The following is a 20,711-nucleotide window of genomic DNA, read 5'->3' as shown; positions in this document are numbered from 1 at the left end:
AGCCCAGCTGCCTTTCCCAGTGGGAGCAGAAAATGCTCATGGAAGGGCTCACACATTGTCCCCAATGCACTGGCCTGAGAGACTGAATTCTTGCTGCCCCTGGGTGCACCCAAATACCCCTTCTGCTCCCCAGCTCACACCCCTCATGCCACACTTGGTGCCATGAGAACAAAGCTTCCAAAGGGGTTTGATTTTCCTCCATCTCCCCTTGCTGCGGCGCTAAGAGAAATCTTGAACCCGACCCCTTCTCCTGTCCCTGGAGAGATGGAAATGGGGCCGTTCCTTGTGGGGAAAGAAGTGGGTGTGTCAGGAGGGGGATTTGAGCTTAAACCTCCTCACAGACCAGAACCCCCCATTTGGGGCAAGAAAGAGCCTTGTGTCGGGTAATGGAGAACACTTGGCTCCTGCTATGCTGTGATGGGGTGTCAGAAGTTTTGCTAATTGCATCCTTGTTAGCTCAGTTGGTTGAGCAGGAGACTTTTAACTTCCAGGTTGTGGGTTCAAGCTGCAGGCTGGGTGATGCTCTTCTTTAACTCTCAGTCTACAAGAAAATAGATCTCAACTTTCGGCAGGGTTTTAGAAAGAAAAAGTCTAGTCCTGGAGTCCAGCTTTAGTAGAACCAGAGAGAGAACCAACTGCAACTTCCATCTTCTGAGGAGAAGGGAAGAGGATTTTCTTCTCCTCGGTTCTAGCCACATCAGCCCTGGGAAGAGAAAAAATAACCCTCCGGCCACTGATTGTCCCCTGTCAGCTTCTGTAGCTTCACCTCCTTCCACAGCAGCTCCAGCTTTGAGCTACAAATCTCAAGGTGTGGGGGCCTGAAAGTTTTATTCTTTTTATATTTGCATTTTAGGTTTAGTAATGTAGCCATTTAGGTATATATCGCCTCTATTTCCTTGTTTAAAAGTGTAGTGATGAAAATAGTAGAGTTTTGCTATTGTGTCTGTGTTAATGAGACTAGAGGAATAGCAGGTTATTTCGATATTTCATGCTGTGTAGACACCAAAGCGTTTTCAAAATAAGCTCAAAACGACAACTTCTGTAGCTCAAATTGCGTATCATATTGCAACCCTCTGTCTACGCTGCACCCTAAACTTGAAAACAGATGCTACATCAGAGCTCTGACTACACTACAGAGACAACGCTTTAGCCCAGAGGACACAGCTTCTCTTCTGACGTGCTTTTTGGGCATCCTTTTGTAGCTCATTTTATGAGGAAGAAGGGATGTTCCAAAATAGGATTTTTTCCCCCAACATTTGGCTCAGTGTAGACAGGTCAAATGTTGGAAAAGCCTCTTCTGAAAAAAGAAGCAGAAAAAGCCACGCAAATCGGGGTTCACAATTTGCGTAACTTTTTCCAGAAGAACAATGTAGTGTAGACATAGCCTGAGTGCTGCACAATACTGGTACAAGACAGGAACAAAATGGTCCAACCGCACCTGCAGCATTTCAAAACAATCCCCACCTTCATCCCCATGTACCAGCCCCTGCCCTCATTGGGGACTGCAGGGAACTGTCTGGACTCAAGCACACCCCAGTGTCAGCCTAAGGATTGCCTGTTCTCTAAAAGCTGCCCTGGAAATCAGTGAGCACCTAAAGCGACTGTAGTGGGATTTGAACCCCCAACCTTTGAGCATTTGACCTGGTTCATAGTGGGCACCGCAACTTAAACAACCAACACACTTGCTCTTGCACCACAGAGCATGATGGGCTGCTAGATTTGCTCTCTCTCCTCTCTTCTTTGCAGCATGGCAATTGCTGCAGGAAAAGAAAGGGGAGCCAGGTCTGTCTTTTTCACAGGAGCCGGTAGGAAGAGGGAGGAACCACTGACAGTGAAAATAAGGGATAAGAACTGATGTGTAGTTGGAGAATGTGGGCATTGATCCCACTGCCTCTCGCATGCTAAGCAAGCGCTCTACCACTTGAGCTAAGGCCCCTGCTAGTGAGCATTACCCCTGCCTCACCCCCCTTGTTCCAGAGCCCACAACGTTCCTGCAGCTCCCCAAGGCTCCTTTCTTAAAGGGCCACTTGTGAGACTGACACCGGTGGGCCCTTGTGTCAAACCATAACGGGCTCGCTAAGCCATGGTACCCTCCTCACCAGTGGGCTGTAAAACTGTTCTACTCTATGGTCCCAGACAACACCTTTGACTCCCAAAGAACGACCATTCCCCATTTCCCTCCCGCTTTCCCACCCTGGCGGTGTGTGGCTCCCTGGGCACAGAAGGCTACAGCTCAGTGGGCAGAGGCTCTGACATGCACATCTCCCCCAGCCGCTGGGACTGTGGAGTTGGCCTTGAGGTTGGGCAGGGTTGAGGGAAGGAACAAGTGCAGCAAACATTGATCACCTGGATTGTCAACCCCTTTGGTCTCAGGGTTTAGGTTGGAGTCCCCAGGTGGGGGCCTGGCCTCCTTTGATTTGGTCCCTTCCTGAGGGCACAGAATTAAAAAGAGAGAATTCCTTAACCCCACAGCAATCGGAGTTGGCCAAGGGTGTTAGTAACAGAATTTTTCTCCACATTTACGTACAGGAAGCAAACTTTTCAGAGCTGTGATGGCCGAGTGGTTGAGGTGTTGAAGTAGAAAGTCAACGGGGTTTCCCTGTGCAGGTTCAAATCATGCTCACAGCGAGGGTATGTGTTTTGGTCACACCCCTTCCTAGGGCAACAAGCTACCCAAGTCCTGAGACACCCTCCCCTTCTGCCCCTGTCAGAGAGATGCCTGGGATGGTCCCTCATGCTGGGTTCCTGAGGTCTCAGGTAAACTCTCAGCTCCTGCCACCACTGCATGGCTCAGCCCTACTCCCGGGGGCTGCTCTGCTCTGGAGTGTGAGAAGTGGGGGAGTCTGGGCCTGTCCCCAAAGGTCCATCCCTGCAGGGGGCAACGCTGGGGATGGGATGTGATGTGGGTCACCCCTCCTGCATCACAAAGCCCCTGCCACCTTCCCAGTGTTGGGAGCAAAGGTCTAGAGAAGTAGCGGGATGGAGGGCGGGTGTCTTATTCCCTGCTCTTGCTCGGCCTTTTCCCCCAAAGCATTGGCCAAGAGTTAGTAGCAGAATATTTGTCCAAGTTTAAGTCCAGCAGAATTTAAGTTCTTTGCAGGTGTTTCTGTGGTGTCGTGGTTAGCACATTTGTCTAACACACAAAATGTCCCTGGTTCAAAGCCAGGTAGAAACAGTAGATATTGCACCTCCCCATGGTGCCCAGGTAAGCGCAGCTCCTTCTGCCAGACCTGTGCCTGGGATGAGCCCAACTCCCACGTGACAGAGGGGGTGACATCAGCTGAGAATGCCCCTGGGTGCCAGCCTGGGGAAGCCAGATGAGTCAGGCCAGGCACCTGTTGGAGGCTTTGCAGGAAGCAGGCCCAGAGATCTGGCAGGAGGAGGCTCCAGCCTGCACAGAGCCAGTGGCTAAAAGGGTCTTGTCCTGGCCTTCCTCCCCTGGCCTGTTAGCAGCAGCTCAGTGGCAAGCGTCTTAGATTAAACAGCTGAAAATCCCTGATTCTATCCAGGCTGTGGCATATCTGGAAGTGCAGCAGGGGCCTCTCTCTACTTCTTGATGTGTTAGTGCCTGTGACATCCCCTCATCCATTTCTGCCCAGCCTTAGACACTCATGTTCATCTGATTAGTCCTCATCACTTCCAGCCCTTCCTCAGAGTCACTGCTGCCTTGGCTAAACGCCCCTGTGGTTGCTAGATGGATCTAGTCACATGTAGATTTACTGAACACACATACACACACACACACACACACACCCCATGGTTGTCTGCGTCCAGGTCACTGGCTCAGGGGTTTCTCTCCTCAGTGCACTGCAGAGAAATCCCTTTTTTAATAACAAGCCTCAGGGAGCCCAGAGCAGAGGGAGCCGGGATTCTAGTCCCCTTGGTCCCCTCAATGCTCATCCTGAATCCTCACTTCTGTATTCTGAGCCCTACCTCACCCATATGCCCCCGAAATCCCTTCCCTGAGCCTCCCACTCTCCTCTGTAATTTCTTACAGGTACTGTCCTATCACAACCCCTCCCCCAACTTCCTGCCTTGAGCCTCCCCCCGCCCAAGGGGTGGTGCCCAATAGAACAGTCCCTGTAAGAAATGTGTCACTTTCACCCCTGGGAGCAGCTCAGCCATGCAAAGGGGCTGCCTGGGGCAGGGCATTAGCCCTGGAGGGCAGGGGTGGGTGTGGCAGTGACATCACAAGGGCCTTTTGCAGCCCCTCAGCTTATTGGCTAAAGGAGGTTGGGAGGTGATGACCTCACAGAGAGTCCATGACAATGGCCAGGTGGGACAGGCTGCAGGGCAGGGGCCATCTCAGAGCCCCCCCCCCCCCCCCCCCCATGGCTTTGCTGCAGGGAGTCTCCTTGAGAGTTGCCCTTGAGGCCAGAGCGAGAATGAGGGTCACAAGCACGAGTGTGAGGAGGAGCCTCGTTGGAGCCTTCTCCTTTCCCACGACTAACTGACCTAGAAGACAGACGTCCCCGTGGAGAAGGGAAGAGTCACCAAAAGATTTAGTGCTGACAGAGTGGAAGAATTAGCTTGAGTGGCAGAGCGCTTGCTTAACGTGTAGGAGGCAGTGGGATCAATAGCTGCATTCTCCATTGATGGGGGAGTCCCTGTTTTTCTTTTCCCAGACAGAGCCACCCAGAGGGCCAAGTGACTCCAGTGGCCCCTCCCTCTTCCTACTTGCTCCCCTCAAAAGCCAGTCACGGCTTAGTTCCAAATCTGTAAACCTCATTGCAAGAAGAATAACGCCTCTTCCAAAATAGCTATTTCAAAACACCCGGAGTGTGGATGCTCCACTGCTGCTATTTTGAAATAGCTCCTGCCCAGGGACAGTCAAAGTAATTACTCCCTATTGCTTCCTGGGCTCTAAATCAAGGTAGCGTGTCCACCTTAGGGGAACTTACTTGGACTAATTTTGAGGCTTCCCCCTAGAGTGGATATGATGTTTCGAAACAAGCTATTTAATTTGTTTTCAAAATAGCGGTTTTTGAAATAAACCGCTTTGCAGATGTACCCAGAGGCTACGTCTAGACTTCAGGCTTCTTTCGGAAGAAGCTTTTTTCAGAAGGGATCTTCAAAAAAAAAAAAAACTTCTTCCAGAAGAGAGCGTCCACACTGTAAAAGTGCATTAAAAAAGTGATCTGCTTTTCCGAAAGAGAGAGTCCAGACTGAATGGACGCTCTCCTGCATGTAAGCTGGGATTGCTATGGACGGAATGGCCACCAGGGCACCTGTGCTTTTCCCCCTTTCCTCTTCTTCCGGAAGAACTTTCTTCTCCAACCTCACATGCGTTTTTCCAAAAGAGCTCTTCTGCAAAAAGGCTTCTTCCTTGCAGAATGAGGATCACCAATGCCAGAGAAACCCCTCTGTTCTTTCCATTTTCTTGCAGAAGAAGGGAAAACTCTGTAATGTGGACATACCCTGAGAGCTTAGAGAAGGGGAGGGAGGCAGGAGCAGGGGGAGAAGGCTCCATGACTGTGTGAGAGGGAGACTCTGCCCTGGCCAGTGGGGAATCGTTGCCTCTGTCAGGGTCTCTAGCCCAGACGGCTCGGTTCATTGTCTGTCTGCAAAGAGACAGGCAACACCAGCAAAGTCCAGTCACAAGCTCTTTACTGAAGAGTGCGCACAGCAATAGAGAGCGGCCCGTCTCCAAAGAGAACAGAGCTGCAGGGAAGCCAGGAGCGCAGAGTGTCGGCCGCCAGCCCAGAGTCCCAGGTGCCCTGAGAGCAGCCTCCCTGCAGGTCCCATGGTGCGTGCTCTGTGGCAGCATCACAAGCTGCCTGACAACCAGGGCCAATCCCCCGGTGGGGTCTCTGCGCATGGCCACGCGAGGCTCCTTTGGGGGTGGGGCAGCACAATCTACCCCCTGGGGGGCCGAGGCTGGGGTGAGAGGGTTGCAATAAAACAGCATCTGTAAGAAAGCTACGTGTGGGGGTGCAGGCTGGGAGGCTCAGCGCAGTGTGTGGGGATGACAGAGGAGGGCCGGGGTCTGGGGACGCAGAACCGGGGTGTGTGTGTGTGGATATGTGTCTGTCTTACTCCCACGTCCCAGACACATAATGTGGCACAAAGACCAGCAACGGTCCCTGCACAAAGTGTGTCCCAGGGATAAGCGTTAGCCCCGGGAACAAGCACCGCCCTGCAGAGGAGACACCCCTGGAGTGGAGCCAACAAGCCCAGGAGCCACCCAGCTCAGGATCCCCAAGGGCACTGACACAGACTCCCTGGCACAGGAGAATCCCAACCCTCAGTTCTGCCGGCCAGCGGTTTCTCTCTTCCGCTTCTTGTCAGCTCCCTGCAAAACACCCCACAAGGGTGAGTGGAGATAAACCCAGATGTGCTGTAGAGCAGCTGTTAGGTGGGGAAAGAGAGGGCCCCCCTCGGCCTCCCTAAGCAACTCACACATGTACTAAAACTGCACTTGAAGCTATCAATACGGGTGTCAGGATCAGCTTGCTTTGTCGACAGAACTGAAAGTGTCTAGACGCTCTATGTCGACAGAAGTTTTGTCAACAATATCTGTTGACAAAACTTCCGTCGACAAAACCCTGTAGTCTAGACGTGCCCCCACTCTTGACATGCCCTCTTTTTGATAGCTAGAGAAGTGACCTCATTTCCCTGTCTCCCCTGACATTGCAGGTGCACTTGCTCAGCGTTTCTTTGAGGCTGCATCTACACAGCTGCGTTCCTTGGGCATAACGGCCATTATACTGAAATAACAATGGGAGCGTCTACACAGCAATTCCATTATTCCGAAGTCTGTAACGCTCCATCCAGACCAGTGGTCTGAGGAGCCAGGAGGTCTCCAGGCTGCAGACAGACAAGCCCACAGGCAAAGACAAAGCAAAGTCCCAGCCACTTCCTGCTCAGCCCAGCGGGGTCTCTGTGAGGCCCCCAGACCTTTTGTTTGCTGTTGTCCAGGCTCGGGGCCCAGATTCAGCAGCACTCACAGGCCCCACAGGAGGGGGCTGGTTTGATGCTTCACCCCACGGCCCAGCAATGAGCCCTCAAACTCCCCCTATGCTCTGAGAGCCCCGTTTGCTGTGTGAATTCTGTGGGGCAGGTTATGTCAGGCCTGGGCACAAGCAGGGTTCAGAACCAACCCACAAGTAAGTCCCCGCTCAAGGGGATTGGGCAATGTCCTTTGCCAGCAATGTAATTCCAGCCATATAAGTGTCCCACTCACATGCCCAAACTTTCTCCGTACCCCACTCACAGTTGCTGCCCTTGCTCAGGGCAGATAAGAGCTCACAGGTGGTTTTCAGAGCTCACCTCCCACTCTTGGGGGTGGGTTGGGGATAGGAGGCATCTCACCCACTCCGTTGGCCACTTGCCACTGCTCCTACCAGCCGCCCACCAGCCGCTCCCTCCAGCCACCCCATCCATGCTGCTGTGGATGCCAGTGTCTCACCACACGGTAAAATCAGACCAGAGACAGACACTGTCAGTAAACGCTTCTCTTGGAAACACTCCTCCGGATGCTGGGCCTCCCTCCCCAGCCCACCAGAGCCGTGTGCCGCTGTCATACACCTGCTCCATGGACATCTTCCCATTGCAGAAAGTGCTCCGAGCCAGACTGTGACTAGCCAGCCCCTCTCTGGGCACCCAGGGGCTACGTCTACACTGCAGGCTTCTTACGCAAAACTTGAGGAGCATCTATAATGCACGCGCATTCTTGTGCAAGTAAATTTATGGCAAAATGTAGGAAAGGAGGGCTTCTTGCGCAAGAGTTATTCCTCTCCCCATGAGGAATAAGCCCTTTTGTGCAAGAGCCCCGGGGAGGGGCTAGTTCAAACTGGCAGCAGTGGCGCATTTACACAGGCCTTATTTTGAAATAGCTAATTTGGAACAGGAGTTATTCTTTGTAGAATGAGGTTTGCTGAAGTCGGAATAAGCCGTCTGTTACTTCAGAATTATTTCATACTAACGGAATTGCTGTGTAGACTCTTGCAGTGTTATTGTGGAATAACGGCCATTGTTCCAAAAGAACTTTTGTGTGTGGACAGAACCTGCACAGCCCAAGAAATGTGATTGGCAGCTCCTCCCCACAATCCTTTTGTCAATTGAAGTGCAGAGCTCTGCAGACATGGACCCAAGGTAACCACCTTGGTTGCTTTCTGCTAAGGCCACGCTGGAGGGAAAAGAATGGCTCCTTCAAGGGAGAGTTGAACCAGCGACCTAAGAATCACTTGCCAAACACACACAACAGTCCTCTACTCTGCCAGCTGAGCAATTGAAGGGGGCCTGAGCAGCATTAGTTTGTCCAGGCTGCCCCTTCTGCAAGTCTCAGGGCAACTGCTCCCCCAAGTAGATGGCATTGCTGAGGAGGGGCAGAGGAGCACAGGGGCTGTCACAGGTACTTCACATGCAGACAGACCCCCTGAGTGAAACCTGAGCTAGATCCATCCATGTCTCAGCAAAAGGAAGAAAGTTGGGTTCTTCTCATGTGTCTTCTTTGTTCCAGAGTCTCTAGGGGTGCGGCACCGAAACATTTTGTGCTGGCCGTAAAGTTTTCCTTTATTTAAAATGAAGTTTGATCAACTAACATGAGACAGTTCAAACGCTGAATCATTTAATGATTTTAATTAAACTTTTCTCCCCAGCTGCAGCCCTAGCAAAATGGCTGGGGTGTAATTATGTCATTAGTGGCGAGTGTCCATTAGTAACCAAGAGTCCATGGAAAGGTTTAGGGAGGGCAGGGGCTCAGCAAAGGGGTGGGGTCTTGCGGAAGGGACGGGATAGATCCTGGTTTGCCCTGACATTTAAAAGGTGACTTTGGGGGCATGTGGCCCCCTGAGCAGCCTCTGATGTTCCCTGTGTGAGCCCCAGAACCAGCCTTGAGTGACGGGGAAGAGGGGGAGCAGCTCACACATGCCAAGGGGCTGGCCAAGGGCAGGACATGAGCCTGCAAGGCAGCAGTGACATCACAAGGGCCTTGTGCAACACGTCAGCTCATTGGCTGGGAGGCAGTGACCTCACAGAGGGTCCATGGCAACAGCCAGGTGGGACAGGCTGCAGGGCTGGGGCATCTCAGAGACCCCCATGGCCTGGCTGCCTGGAATCTCCTTTGTGAGGTTTCCCCCTGAGGGCAGAAGGGATTGAGGGTCCCAGCTGGGAGTGTCTCTGTGGAGATTTCCCCTTTCCCCAGGCTGCAGTGGGAGGGGCTGGCACTGAACTGGAGAGAGAGCTGGGAGAAGCAAGAGGAAGGGCTGCAAACACCCGATGAGGATGGGATTCGAACCCATGCGTGCAGAGCACAATGGATTAGCAGTCCATCGCCTTAACCACTCGGCCACCTCATCTGAGCTGTTGGGATTTGTTACCAATTACCCAAAGCTAGCACTGCCAGGAACCTTTGTGCCACTCGCTGGCTGGCCAGTGACACCCAGGGCTGGAAGGTTTTGGCTTTTCACAATGTTCCCTGGTTTGTTGTACAAAGCTCAGTGCTGGTAACAAACCCAAACACCCCTTGGCTACATCTACCCTGCAGACTTCTTACACAAGAACTGTTTTGTGCAAGAGTTCCTGTGCAAAATGTCTTGTGGAAGAGCATGTCCACACTGCTATGTGCTTTTGTGCAAGAATGTCCGTGGCAGTGTGCACACTCTCTTGTGCAAGAAAGCTCTGATGGCCATTTTAGCCACAGGGATTTCTTGCACAAAAAAACCCTGTTGCCCATTCATACTACCTTCTTGTGCAAGAGCTCTTGCACAAGAGGGTTTATTCCTCATGGGGAGAGGAATAACTCTTGCCCAAGAAGCCCTCTTTTCCTACGTTTTGCTGTAAATTTAGTTGCTCAAGAACACGCATGCAGTGTAGATGCTCCTCAAGTTTTTGCACAAGAACGGCCATTCTTGAGCAAGAAGCCTGTAGTTTAGATGTAGCCCCTGGGTGCCCAGAGAGGGGCTGTCTAGTCACAGTCTGGCTCGGCGCATGCTCTGCAATGGGAAGATGTCCAGGGAGCAGGCAGATGGCAGCGGCACACGGCTCTGGTGGGCCCAGAATCCAGAGGAGCGTTTCCGATATGAGTGTTTACTGACAGTGTCCGTCTCTCGTCTGATTTCACAGTGTGGTGAGACACTGGCACCCACAGCAGCATGGATGGGGTGGCTGGCGGGAGTGGCTGGCGGGCGGCCGGTAGGAGCAGCAGCAAGTGGCCAACGGAGAGGGTGAGCCTCATTTGCATATCTAATGAGCCACCATTGTTGTGGAAGAGGATCTTGCGCCAGAAGGTGCAGGGGACAATCAGCGGGCAGAGGGTTATTTTTTCTCCCCCCTGGGCTGATGTGGCTAGAACTGAGGAGAAGAAAATCCTCTTCCCTTCTCCTCAGAAGATGGAAATTGCAGTTGGTTCTCTCTCTGGTTCTACTAAAGCTTGACCCCAAGACTAGACTTTTTCTTTTTAAAACCCTGATGAAAACTGAGAACCAATTGCTCACAGGCTGAGAAAGTGAGTTAAGGAAGGGCACCGCCCAGCATGGGGCTTGAACCCATGACCCTGAGATTAAGAGTCTCATGCTCTACCAACTGAGCTAGCCAGGCTCTCTGTGAAGCATTTCCTACTATCTCACCACAGCATAACAGGAGCCAAGTGTTCTCCACTGCCTGACTCAAGGCTCTTTCTTGCCCCTAATGTGGGGTTCTGGTCTGTGGAGAGGTTTGAACTCGATCCCCACTCCCAACACACCCACTTCTTTCCCCACAAGGAACGGCCCCATTTCCATCTCTCCAGGGACAGGAGAAGGGCTCTGGCCTGTTCTCTGCAAAATGCTCAGCCTGTTTCATTTTCTGCAGGAACGAGTGGGATCCATGTGCCCTGTTCCCCAGTGACAAGTGTGTGTCCTCTTCCCCCCTTTCCACGGACACAGCAGGCCAGGGGGCTATGAGCCTCCAGAGGCCTCTTCCTACTTGGCCTCTCACAAAGCCGGGGTGCAAAGCTGCTAGACCCCAGCCCTCCTGGGCCAAGCCATGGCAGAGGTAGCAGGAATCATTCCCATCTTCTCCTGCCTATACCATAGTACTGAGGGGCCGGCCCCTTTCCTGCTGCCCCAACTCTTATTCCCACAATGCACTTTGTGCAGGGGCCATTGGTCTTTGTGCCAAGGTGCATTGCTGGCAGCCAGGACTCAGGACCCTTCCCCCAATCTCCCCTCTGACCCGCTCACACTGTCTGGCTGCCTCCAGCACGGCCTGAGCTCAGGGGCCAGGTGGGTGACCTGCCCTGCAGCTGTGATGGCATCAGGCCCTTCCCACCCACCTGCTCCATCTGGAGATGGAGCTCCAGTGGCCTCAGACACCCAGAAAGAGGAACAAAACCTCTCTTTACTGAACCTCAGGGCATAGAAGCTGAAGCACCTAAACCTTGTAACAAGCAGCTGAGCTCCAGCAGGTCCCACTGAGATTTGAACTCAGATTACAGGATTCAGAGTCCTGAGTGCTGCCCCTTACACCATGGAACCTGTGGTGTGAAAGTGCAGTGGGCACCTCTGACTCTCAGCTCTCAGGCTGGCCTCTGCTCTCCTGGCTTCCCTCCAGCTGCTTCATCTCCCAGGACTCCCTGTGAGAAATGTGTCACTTTCACCCCTGGGAGCAGCTCAGCCATGCAAAGGGGCTGCCTGGGGCAGGACATTAGCCCTGGAGGGCAGGGGTGGGTGTGGCAGTGACATCACAAGGGCCTTTTGCAGCCCTTCAGCTTATTGGCTAATGGAGGTTGGGAGGTGATGACCTCACAGAGAGTCCATGACAATGGCCAGGTGGGACAGGCTGCAGGGCAGGGGCCATCTCAGAGCCCCCCCATGGCTTTGCTGCAGGGAGTCTCCTTGAGAGTTGCCCTTGAGGCCTTTTCGGAGCCTTCTCCTTTCCCACGACTAACTGACCTAGATGACAGACGTCGCTGTGGAGAAGGGAAGAGCCTCCAAGAAAGCCTCTGTAAATGCAGCAGGGGAATTAGCTCAAGTGGTAGAGCGCTTGCTTAGCATGCAAGAGGCAGTGGGATTGATGCCCACATTCTCCAACTGCAGCTCAGCTCTTATCCCTTATTTTCACTGTCAGGGGCTCAGTGGCCCCCTTCCCTCTTCCTACCTGCTCTCCCAAAAGAGACAGACCTGGCTCCCCTTTCTTTGCCCCCAGCAATTGCCAAGCTGCAAAGCAGAGAGTGGAGATATCAGGCTCTGTGGTGCAATGGAAAGCATGCTGGACTTTTAAGCTGCAACAAAATACAGGACTATGTAGCACTTTAAAGACTAACAAGATGGTTTATTAGATGATGAGCTTTCGTGGGCCAGACCCACTTCCTCAGATCTAATAGTGGAAGAAAATTGTCACAACCATATATACCAACGGATACAATTAAAAAAACCGAACACATATGAAAAGGACAAATCAATTTTCAGAACAGAACGGGGATGCGGGGGGGAAGGTAAATGTCTGTGAGCTAATGATATTAGAGGTGATAATTGGGGAAGCTATCTTTGTAATGGGTAAGATAACTAGAGTCTTTGCTAGGACCCCGCCGTAAAGTGTCGAATTTTAGCATGAATAACAGTTCAGAGGATTCCCTTTAAAGTGCAGTTTTAAAAGGCTTTTGAAGCAGGAGGCAGGTAATTAAGTCATTGAGATAATGTCCTTTCTGAGTTAAAATGGCAAGAAACTGGTTTTTTTCTGTATTTTGTTTCAGCTACCCTAGACTAACATGGCTACTTTTCTATCACTATTTTAAGCTGCAGTGATTCATGTGAGCCCAGCTAGACATTCAACGTTTGTGGGTTCAAGTCCCACGAGTGTCACTTTAGCTGCTTTCTCATTTCCAGGGCACAGCTTTTACAGAACAGGCAATCCTTAGGGTGAAACTGGGGTGGGCCTGAGTCCAGACAGTTCCCAGCTGACCCCAGTGAGGATGGAGGGAAGGGCTGGTTCTTGCGGTTGGGGCTGGGAGTTGTTCTGAAAGGCTTCAGGTGACATTAGATCGTTTTATCCCTCCCTGTCTCCTACCAGTGCTGAGCAACACTCAGGCTATGTCTGCCCTACACTGCTCTTCTGGGAAAAGCTACGCAAATTTCAACACCCAATTTGTGCAGCTTTTTCTTCTGCTTTTTTTTTTTTTTTTTTTGGAAGAGGCTTTTCGGACATTTGGCCTGTTACACTGGGCAAGTCACACAAGGGAGGCAGCAGGCAGAGCCAGCCCAATGCACCAGCCCCCCAGGGCGGGGAGGCCAAGGCACAAGCAGCTGCCTGGCCTAATTTATCTGGCTTCCCCAGGTTGGCACCCAGGGGCATTATCAGCTGACGTTACCCCCCCTCCGTCACATGAGCGCTGGGCTCATCAACAGGCTGGTCAGCAGCAGCTGCAGTTACCTGGGCACCACAATAAGAGAAGACCCTGTGTTTCTGCCTGGCTTTAAACCAGGAACTTTTTGCGTGTTAGGCAAACATGATAACCACTACAGCACAGAAACACATTTCAAGGGATGGAACTTGGCTGACTGTTCTGTTTCTAGCTCTTTCTAACACCCTGCTCTGCAGGGGAGGGGATGCTCCTTGTGAACACTCCACCTCTTGTTCTCAGGGAAGTGCCTAATTTCCTCACCAGCCCCTTGAGATTTGTAGCTCAAAGCTGGAGCTGCTGTGGAAGGAGGTGAAGCTACAGAAGCTGATGGGGGACAATCAGCGGGCGGAGGGTTATTTTTTCTCCCCCCTGGGCTGATGTGGCTAGAACTGAGGAGAAGAAAATCCTCTTCCCTTCTCCTCAGAAGATGGAAATTGCAGTTGGTTCTCTCTTTGGTTCTACTAAAGCTGGACCCCAGGACTAGACTTTTTCTTTCTAAAACCCTGGTGAAAACTGAAAGCCAATTCCAGGGGGCAGGTACAAGGGCTGCACTTGCAGGAAATCAGGTGACACCACAAGAAACACTCTGTGTGGGCCTGGCTGGAATGTGGCACCACATGAGCATGTTGTTAGCACCAATGTGCCCTCCTGGGGGCTGAGGAGCACTAGAGCTGTTGGGCAGCTCTGCTCTCCCAGCCTGGGGCTGTCTGTCTGGGCCATACACACACTGGTCCCTACCTCCCTTTCTAGGACAGGGCTCCTGCTGTTCCTTGGTTTACTCAGCCTGGGAGTTGGGCTTATCCCAAGCAGCAGGAGCTGTGTTTACCTGGGGAGACACAAATCAGACCAGAACCTCCCTGTCCCCCATTTCTGCTTGGCTTTGAACCAGGAGCCTTTTGCACATTAAGCAAACATGATAATCACTACCCCACAGAAACATGCTTAAGTTAGTTTTTGTCTGTACATAAACTTGGACAAATATTCTGTTACTAATTCTTTGGCCAAGGCAGAGAAAGAGCAGAGAACAAGACCCCCCCCCAATACTTCTCCCAACACAGGGCGGGGGGGGGGGGGGGGGCTGTGTGCCTCGGGAGGAGTGACCCACATCATATCCCCAGCATTTCTGCCCTTCATGGATGGACCTATGGGGGCAGGCCCAGATGTTTCATCCTCTCACTCAACTCCTATCACACTCTAGAGCAGGGCAGCCCCCGGGGTAGGACTGAGCCATGGGGTGCTGAGCAAGGGGCAGAGGCTGCAGGAGCTGAGAGTTTCCCTAGAGCTCAGGGACCCATAATGAGGCACCATGGCCCCTCTCTCTCTCGGAAGGCGCAGAAAGGGATTGACTGGGGGCAGGGAGAGTGGCTCAGGGGTTGTGCAGTTTGTTGCCCTGGTTAGGGGTGTGGCCAAAACACAGGCCTTGCTGTGAGCAGGATTTGAACCTGCGCAGGGAAACCCTATTGGATTTCTAGTCCAACACCTTAACCACTCGGCCACCACAGCTGTGAGCTCCACAGTGCCCCATGGCCAGAGAAACTGGTAACTAATCCCAGTGCCTAGGCCTGATGGCACCTGCCACACAGAATTCACACAGCAAACATGGCTCCCAGAACACAGGGGTAGCCGGGGGGCTCCTTGCTGGGCCATGGGGTGAAGCATCAAACCAGCCTCCTCCTGTGGGCCTGTGAGTGTTGCTGTCCCTGCTGTACAGACAGGGCCATAGAGCCAGGGAGAGATTCACTGAATGGGCCAAGGTCACCCAGCGAGTTAGAGCCCAGCTCTGCTCCCAGCTCCCTGCCCCACCCACCAATGTGCTGACTCCCTCGCTGCCAGGGGCTGTTTGCATTGGCCTCTTTTGCTGTCTTTTCTGCTGTGAGACATTGGGACAGTTGGCCAGGGCGTCCCGCAGTTGCCATCTCCCTCTGTGCAGGTGCTGTCCAGAGCCCCGACTAGCAAACGCTGACACTGCTGTTAGGTCCAGACCAGAGGGGAGTGTTTAAGGGTTATTTCGGAAGAAGGGTTTTCTCCCCAAATAACTGCATCTAAACGTTGTTTTTTATTTCATAATAAAGTATTTCAAAATAGCGCCCAGATACGATTATGCAAATATAGCGCGGGATATTTAAATCCTGGTTCCATTTAGAATTTCGAATGTCTCCATTTGCATCCCTCTCTGGAAAGAGGATGCAAGTGTAGACATGTCCTGTGTGTTGCAACCTCCCAGCACTCACCTGATGTTCCCTCCCCGCTGCCTGAAGACGTTTGGGAGTCCTCCTGCGTCTCCTGGAGTGGCAGCCCATCAGCGTTGTCATCCTGAGGCTGCAGCTGCTGCTGCCCAGGTATCTCCATCCCAGACTCCACAACTGTCCCTGGAGACAGGGGCTCCCCACACCCCGGGATTCGGTCCAGTTCCTCACAGTATGCACAGTGCTGTGGTGCTTCCCCAGAGCGGGACCTGCCCTCATGGGCCCTCACGTACCCCTCCCGCAATTTGTTGACCTTGGGTCTGACTTGGTCTAGGATGCAGGAGGGGGGAGGTGGCCTTTCTCTGCAAGGCCATCAGCCATTGGGCCATACGTTAGATAATTTCATGGAGGTTAGGTCCATAAAAGGCTAGTAGCCAGGGGATAAAATGGTGTTCCTAACCTCTGTTTGTCAGAGGCTGGAGACGGATGGCAGGAGACAAATCACTTGATCATTGTCTTCGGTCCACCCTCCGGGGCACCTGGTGCTGGCCACTGTCGGCAGACAGGACACTGGGCTAGATGGACCTTTGATCTGACCCAGTACAGCCGTTTTTATGTTTATAAATGTCTGCATTCGTCCACCTGGACTGCCGGGCCTGCAGAGACTCCCCCTCGGATCACAGCTCCAAGAGGGTCTTTATCTCTGGCCCAGACACTGACAGTGCCCAGTGTTTCTGCCCCTTGCTTGGTCCTGTGATGTGTCCCTGGAGGGGTCTCTGGGGGCTTGTGCCTGAGACATGGCTCTCCGGAAGGCAGACGTGCTCGATCTTAGGCAAAGGACCCAGAAACAACACTTTACAGCAAAAAACACAAGGACAGCTCTTGGTCCCCATCCCCGGCCACACAGAGTATCCAGAAGTCACTTCCCCACCTCTCCCTTGGCTGCTCTAGAGCTTAGCCCAAAGGCTGATAAACTCTACTCTCCCACCCAACAACCTCCTGCCTGGCTCCTCACACCATGGAGAGTGCAGGGCAGCCACTCCCCCAGCATCACCACTTCTGGTCTTTGCCTAATGGCCCCTTTCAGGCCCTGGGTCAGCCCAGCAGTTTCATGGGTGGCCAGGGGAGGCCTCTTCTGTGTCCCAGAAGGACCTGGGAAAATGTGAGCAAAGGAAGCAACAAGGCACCACTGGGAGTTGAACCCAGGCTCTTCTGTTTAGACGGAGCAAGCTAAGCCATGGTGCCCCCCTCAAGCTGTTGGGTGAAACTGCTCTGTGGTCCCAGACAACACCTTTGACTCCCAAAGTGCAGCAATTTCCTTCCAGCCCTGGCTGTGTCTGCGGCTGAGCTGCACAAAGGAAGATACAAGATCCCCTGCAGGGGTCTTTGCCGGATGAATGTGCCTGAGGAAAGAAGCTGGAAGCGCAACAGTAGGAATAAGACCCTCCGGAAAAGGGCACTTTTTCCGGAGGATCGGGGCCAGTCTAGACGCTCTTTTCCGGCTTTTCTAAAAGCCGGAAAAAAGCGGCGGACATTTTTATTTAAATGCCGCGGGGGATATTTAAATCCCCCGCGGATTTCCCTGCGACGACTGCTGAAATTTACATGCCCCTTCCGGAAAAGGGGCCAGTGTAGACGTAGCCGAAGAGTGTAATGAGCGGGGGTCCGGCAGGGATTCCTTGTGGGCCTGGTTCCCTTCCTCGGCCATTCGGATGGGCGGCGTAGAGAGTACGCTTATCAAGACTGCGGAGGACCCCGAGCTGGGAGGGGTTGCAGGTGCTGTGGAGGACGGGATCCTCGCAATTCAAAATGATCTGGACAAAGCGGAGAAATGGTTTGGAGAGACTACGATGAAGTTCAATAAGGCCAAATGCAAAGTACTCCTCTTACGAATGATCGATCCGTTGCTTGCGCCCACGTGCACGGTGGCAGAGAGAGAGAGAGAGAGAGAGAGAGAGAGAGAATGGGAAACGGCTGTCTAAGAAGGAATACTGTGGACAAGAATCGGCACAGCAGGGGAGAGGGCCAGGGAGAGGCTGGCTGTCACAGCGGACCACGAGGTAAACGGGAGTTGAGAGCGGTAAACGGGTTGCTAGAGCAGCGAACATCGTTCTGGGGCGCGTTAGCGGAAGCAGCAGCGTCGTGCGCAAGACAGGAAAAGTAATTCTTCCACTCTACACGGTGAGGATTAGGCCTAGCTGGAGCATCGTGCCCTGTGGGCGGGAAGGGAGGCAGACTCATACAAATCGGAGACAGGGAATGCAGAAAAATGCAAGAGAAACTGACTGTGCAGGGTGTAGAAGATTGGAAGGGAGTCTGCTAGAGGGGAGCTGCTAAGAATTTTCAGGGCCATAAAAGGCTGCTAGGCAGAGAAGAGAGAACTTCTGGTTCTTCTGAAGCTCGGGGGGGGGGGGGGGGGGAGGAGGCCAGGATGAGAAGCAAGGGGCTGGGGCTGCAGCGAGGGCCAGCAGGCCATTAGGGGAAACTTCCTGTAAGGCAAGCAGGGTGGCTGAAGAGGGGCATCAATGGCCTAGAAAAGCAATGTGCTTTCCAGGAAATGGCAGAAAAAGCAGAAAAAAGAGCCCCCCCCCCCAGGGACCAGCCAAGCCAAGCCTTAGCACAGAACAGGGACCGAGCAGAGAAAAATGCAAAAAACTAGCAATGCTTGCCACAGAGAAAAAAAAGAACAAGAACAAAAGCAGTAACATTTCTTCTCTGTTTGCCTTGGTCATCTGTCAGTCTATTTTTCACAGCGAACGCCAGGGGAAAGCGCGAACGCAGTCCCCCACTACCACAAATTATGCAGTTGAGTTTCCCACATTTGGGGAAATCACAGGGGTCAGCACAACCGCAGTGCAATGGATGAGCCTCACCCTGGGAAAACCACCTTCATGATCATGGTATCTCCCCTGCCAGGTAAGTATGATTTCCACCTGCACAACCACCGCCTGCCCCCCACCGCCCAAAGCCTCTCACATCACAGGGGACGCCGCCTCGCGCACCCACACCGCCGCGCCCCAAACGCTCCCCTACTGCCCGCACCCGCCCCCAAGCCGCCCCCGACACCCACACCGAGCCCCACTTGCCCAAGGCGGGCCCCACTTGCCAGCCCGCTCCCGCTCCCACAAGCCTCCGCTCGCGCCCACATCTGCATACGTACTCACGCCCCTCCGCCTCTCCCCCCGGGACACGCCCCTGCCTGCCTGTCTTCCCCGGGCCCGGAGCTCTCTCTCCTCTCCGGCCTGAGCCCCGCTTTGGCGGCGCTGCTGCACCCCGACTCCCGACCCCACCGGCACTCTCCCCGGCTGCGGCCCGCACACCCAGCAGGAGCTGGCTCGGACAGGAGCCGCCACTCAGGAGGCACTGGGTCCGTGCGGCTTCCGCTCTCGCCCCGACACCCCCGGTCCAACTGGGCCTGTCGCCCTCCGTAGCTGGGCGCATCCGGGCTGTGTCTACACTGGCCACTTATTCCGGAAAATCAGCCACTTTTCCGGAATAACTTGCCAGCTGTCTACACTGGCCCCTTGAATTTCCAGAAAAGCGCTGATGATCTACTGTAAGAAATCAGCCACTTTACCGGAAATACTATGCTGCTCCTGTTCGGGCAAAAGTCCTTTTTCCAGAAAACTGTTCCGGAAAAGGGCCAGTGTGGACAGCACAGTACTGTTTTCTGCAAAAAAGCCCCGATCGCGAAAATGGCGATCGGGGCTTTTTTGCGGAAAAGCGAGTCTAGATTGGCACGGACGCTTTTCCGCAAAAAGTGCTTTTGGGGAAAAGTGTCCGTGCCAATCTAGATGCTCTGTTCCAAAAATGCTTTTAACAGAAAACTTTTCCATTAAAAGCATTTACGGAAAATCATGCCAGTCTAGATGTAGCCCCTCTTGTTAGCACTACATAGTTCTATTTTTTGTTTTAGCTGGACTAGACTAACACAACTACTACTATTAAAAAGGTAGCACATCATAAGGTACAACATTTTCAAATAAACACAGGCATCTACAGGCCTCACTACAAAAACTAATAGTTCAGTTCTGTTTTTTCACACCATTGGGTAGCTTCACCAGAGTGAAGCCTCAAAAAATTGAGTATAAACTCTTAAATGTTCCTCTCCACGGAAATCTTTAGTAAAAGGCGAAAAATTTATACGATCTGAAGAGAACCCAGAATATACCACAGTTGCTGCAGAGGTGCTGCCAGAAAAACGGCGTCTGTTTCTCAACTCACGATGACTACACCGGACTGTCTGCAAATCCCCACCCCTTCTGCAGCCTGTTGCTCTGCCGTGCTGATAGCCCGAGTTTTGCATTGGAGCCAGGGGCTTTAGGAGCAAACTCTGCCCCATGGACGCGGGTGGTGAATCACTGTGCCCAATGCATCGTGGGTATGTAAATGAGCACCCCGAGGTACGCCCGAGTGCGCGGAGGAGCCCAGATCTCCGAGCTGCGGCTGTAGCCCCTAGCTTGCTGCCGCGGGCCGAGCTGGGCAGCTGCTGCTGGTCCCACTGCTGTTCCGGGCGCAGGCCACGCGCTGGTTCCCCGTGGCCCCTTGGGCCGGTAGCTTGGGGGTGCCGGGCTCTGCGCTTCCCTCGGGAGGGGCAGGTGGGCTTGGGGCTCTGGTTGCTGCCGCATGTAAGGGCCGGGGCACGAGCCGCTGAACTGCCCCGGGGGATGGTGGGTCAGCCACGGAGCCTACAGAGGATCCAGCCCGCCCAGCGGCAGCAAAGTCCCCAACCTCCAACGCTGCAGCCTGCACCTGCGGCCCTTCTCAGTAGCCTGCCCGCTGTGATCGAGCCAGACCCCGGGACACCCGAGTGCGATTATTCTCCCCCGCCTGGGCCAGCTGGTGCTGTCCCCGGTTTGCTCGCACTGTTTAAACACCTCAGTCTCCGCCCCTAAAGGAGCCGGGTTGGTTCCAACCTTCTCAGGAACGTTCACAGCATGGAAAAGAACAGGAACAGCCGCACTGGTGATGAAACCCTAGACACCCCCTTCCTATTCCAAAGTGCAGCCGTTCCCCATTCCCCTCCAGCTCTTGCCATGACTCAAGGCCTGCGCAGCCCAAGACATTTGATTGGTAGCTGGTACCCAAAACCATTTTGTCAATTGTAGCACCAGGCCCCAAAGGGACAGACCCAAGGCAGCCGCCTGGTCCTAAGGCCAGGCCTGCAGCCAGGGGGAGGGAGAAGAATCTCTCCGTTCAGCTGG

At 53.4% G+C, this 20,711-nt stretch overlaps 7 non-coding genes across 7 annotated transcripts; 1 reads left to right on the top strand and 6 right to left on the bottom strand.

Moving 5' to 3' along the window:
* The first annotated feature begins 3,102 nt into the window (after positions 1-3,102).
* TRNAV-AAC (transfer RNA valine (anticodon AAC)) lies at positions 3,103-3,175 on the top strand. The gene has a single exon. It is a non-coding gene; the product is annotated as a tRNA-Val (tRNA).
* A 6,042-nt stretch (positions 3,176-9,217) lies between these two features.
* TRNAS-GCU (transfer RNA serine (anticodon GCU)) lies at positions 9,218-9,299 on the bottom strand. The gene has a single exon. It is a non-coding gene; the product is annotated as a tRNA-Ser (tRNA).
* A 1,167-nt stretch (positions 9,300-10,466) lies between these two features.
* TRNAK-CUU (transfer RNA lysine (anticodon CUU)) lies at positions 10,467-10,539 on the bottom strand. Its single transcript has one exon. It is a non-coding gene; the product is annotated as a tRNA-Lys (tRNA).
* An 845-nt stretch (positions 10,540-11,384) lies between these two features.
* TRNAQ-CUG (transfer RNA glutamine (anticodon CUG)) lies at positions 11,385-11,456 on the bottom strand. Its single transcript has one exon. It is a non-coding gene; the product is annotated as a tRNA-Gln (tRNA).
* Positions 11,457-14,742: 3,286 nt separating this feature from the next.
* TRNAS-AGA (transfer RNA serine (anticodon AGA)) lies at positions 14,743-14,824 on the bottom strand. Its single transcript has one exon. It is a non-coding gene; the product is annotated as a tRNA-Ser (tRNA).
* A 3,443-nt stretch (positions 14,825-18,267) lies between these two features.
* On the bottom strand, positions 18,268-18,431 carry LOC142821654 (U1 spliceosomal RNA). Its single transcript, XR_012898342.1, has one exon. It is a non-coding gene; the product is annotated as a U1 spliceosomal RNA (small nuclear RNA).
* A 1,129-nt stretch (positions 18,432-19,560) lies between these two features.
* Positions 19,561-19,676, bottom strand: LOC142821683 (U5 spliceosomal RNA). The gene has a single exon (XR_012898372.1). It is a non-coding gene; the product is annotated as a U5 spliceosomal RNA (small nuclear RNA).
* Positions 19,677-20,711: the final 1,035 nt, after the last annotated feature.

Source organism: Pelodiscus sinensis, chromosome 31 (assembly GCF_049634645.1).
Source record: "Pelodiscus sinensis isolate JC-2024 chromosome 31, ASM4963464v1, whole genome shotgun sequence".
Lineage (NCBI taxonomy): Eukaryota > Metazoa > Chordata > Testudines > Trionychidae > Pelodiscus > Pelodiscus sinensis.
The sequence above is the reverse complement of the archived record's forward strand: the minus strand, read 5'-3'. Positions and strand labels throughout refer to the sequence as shown.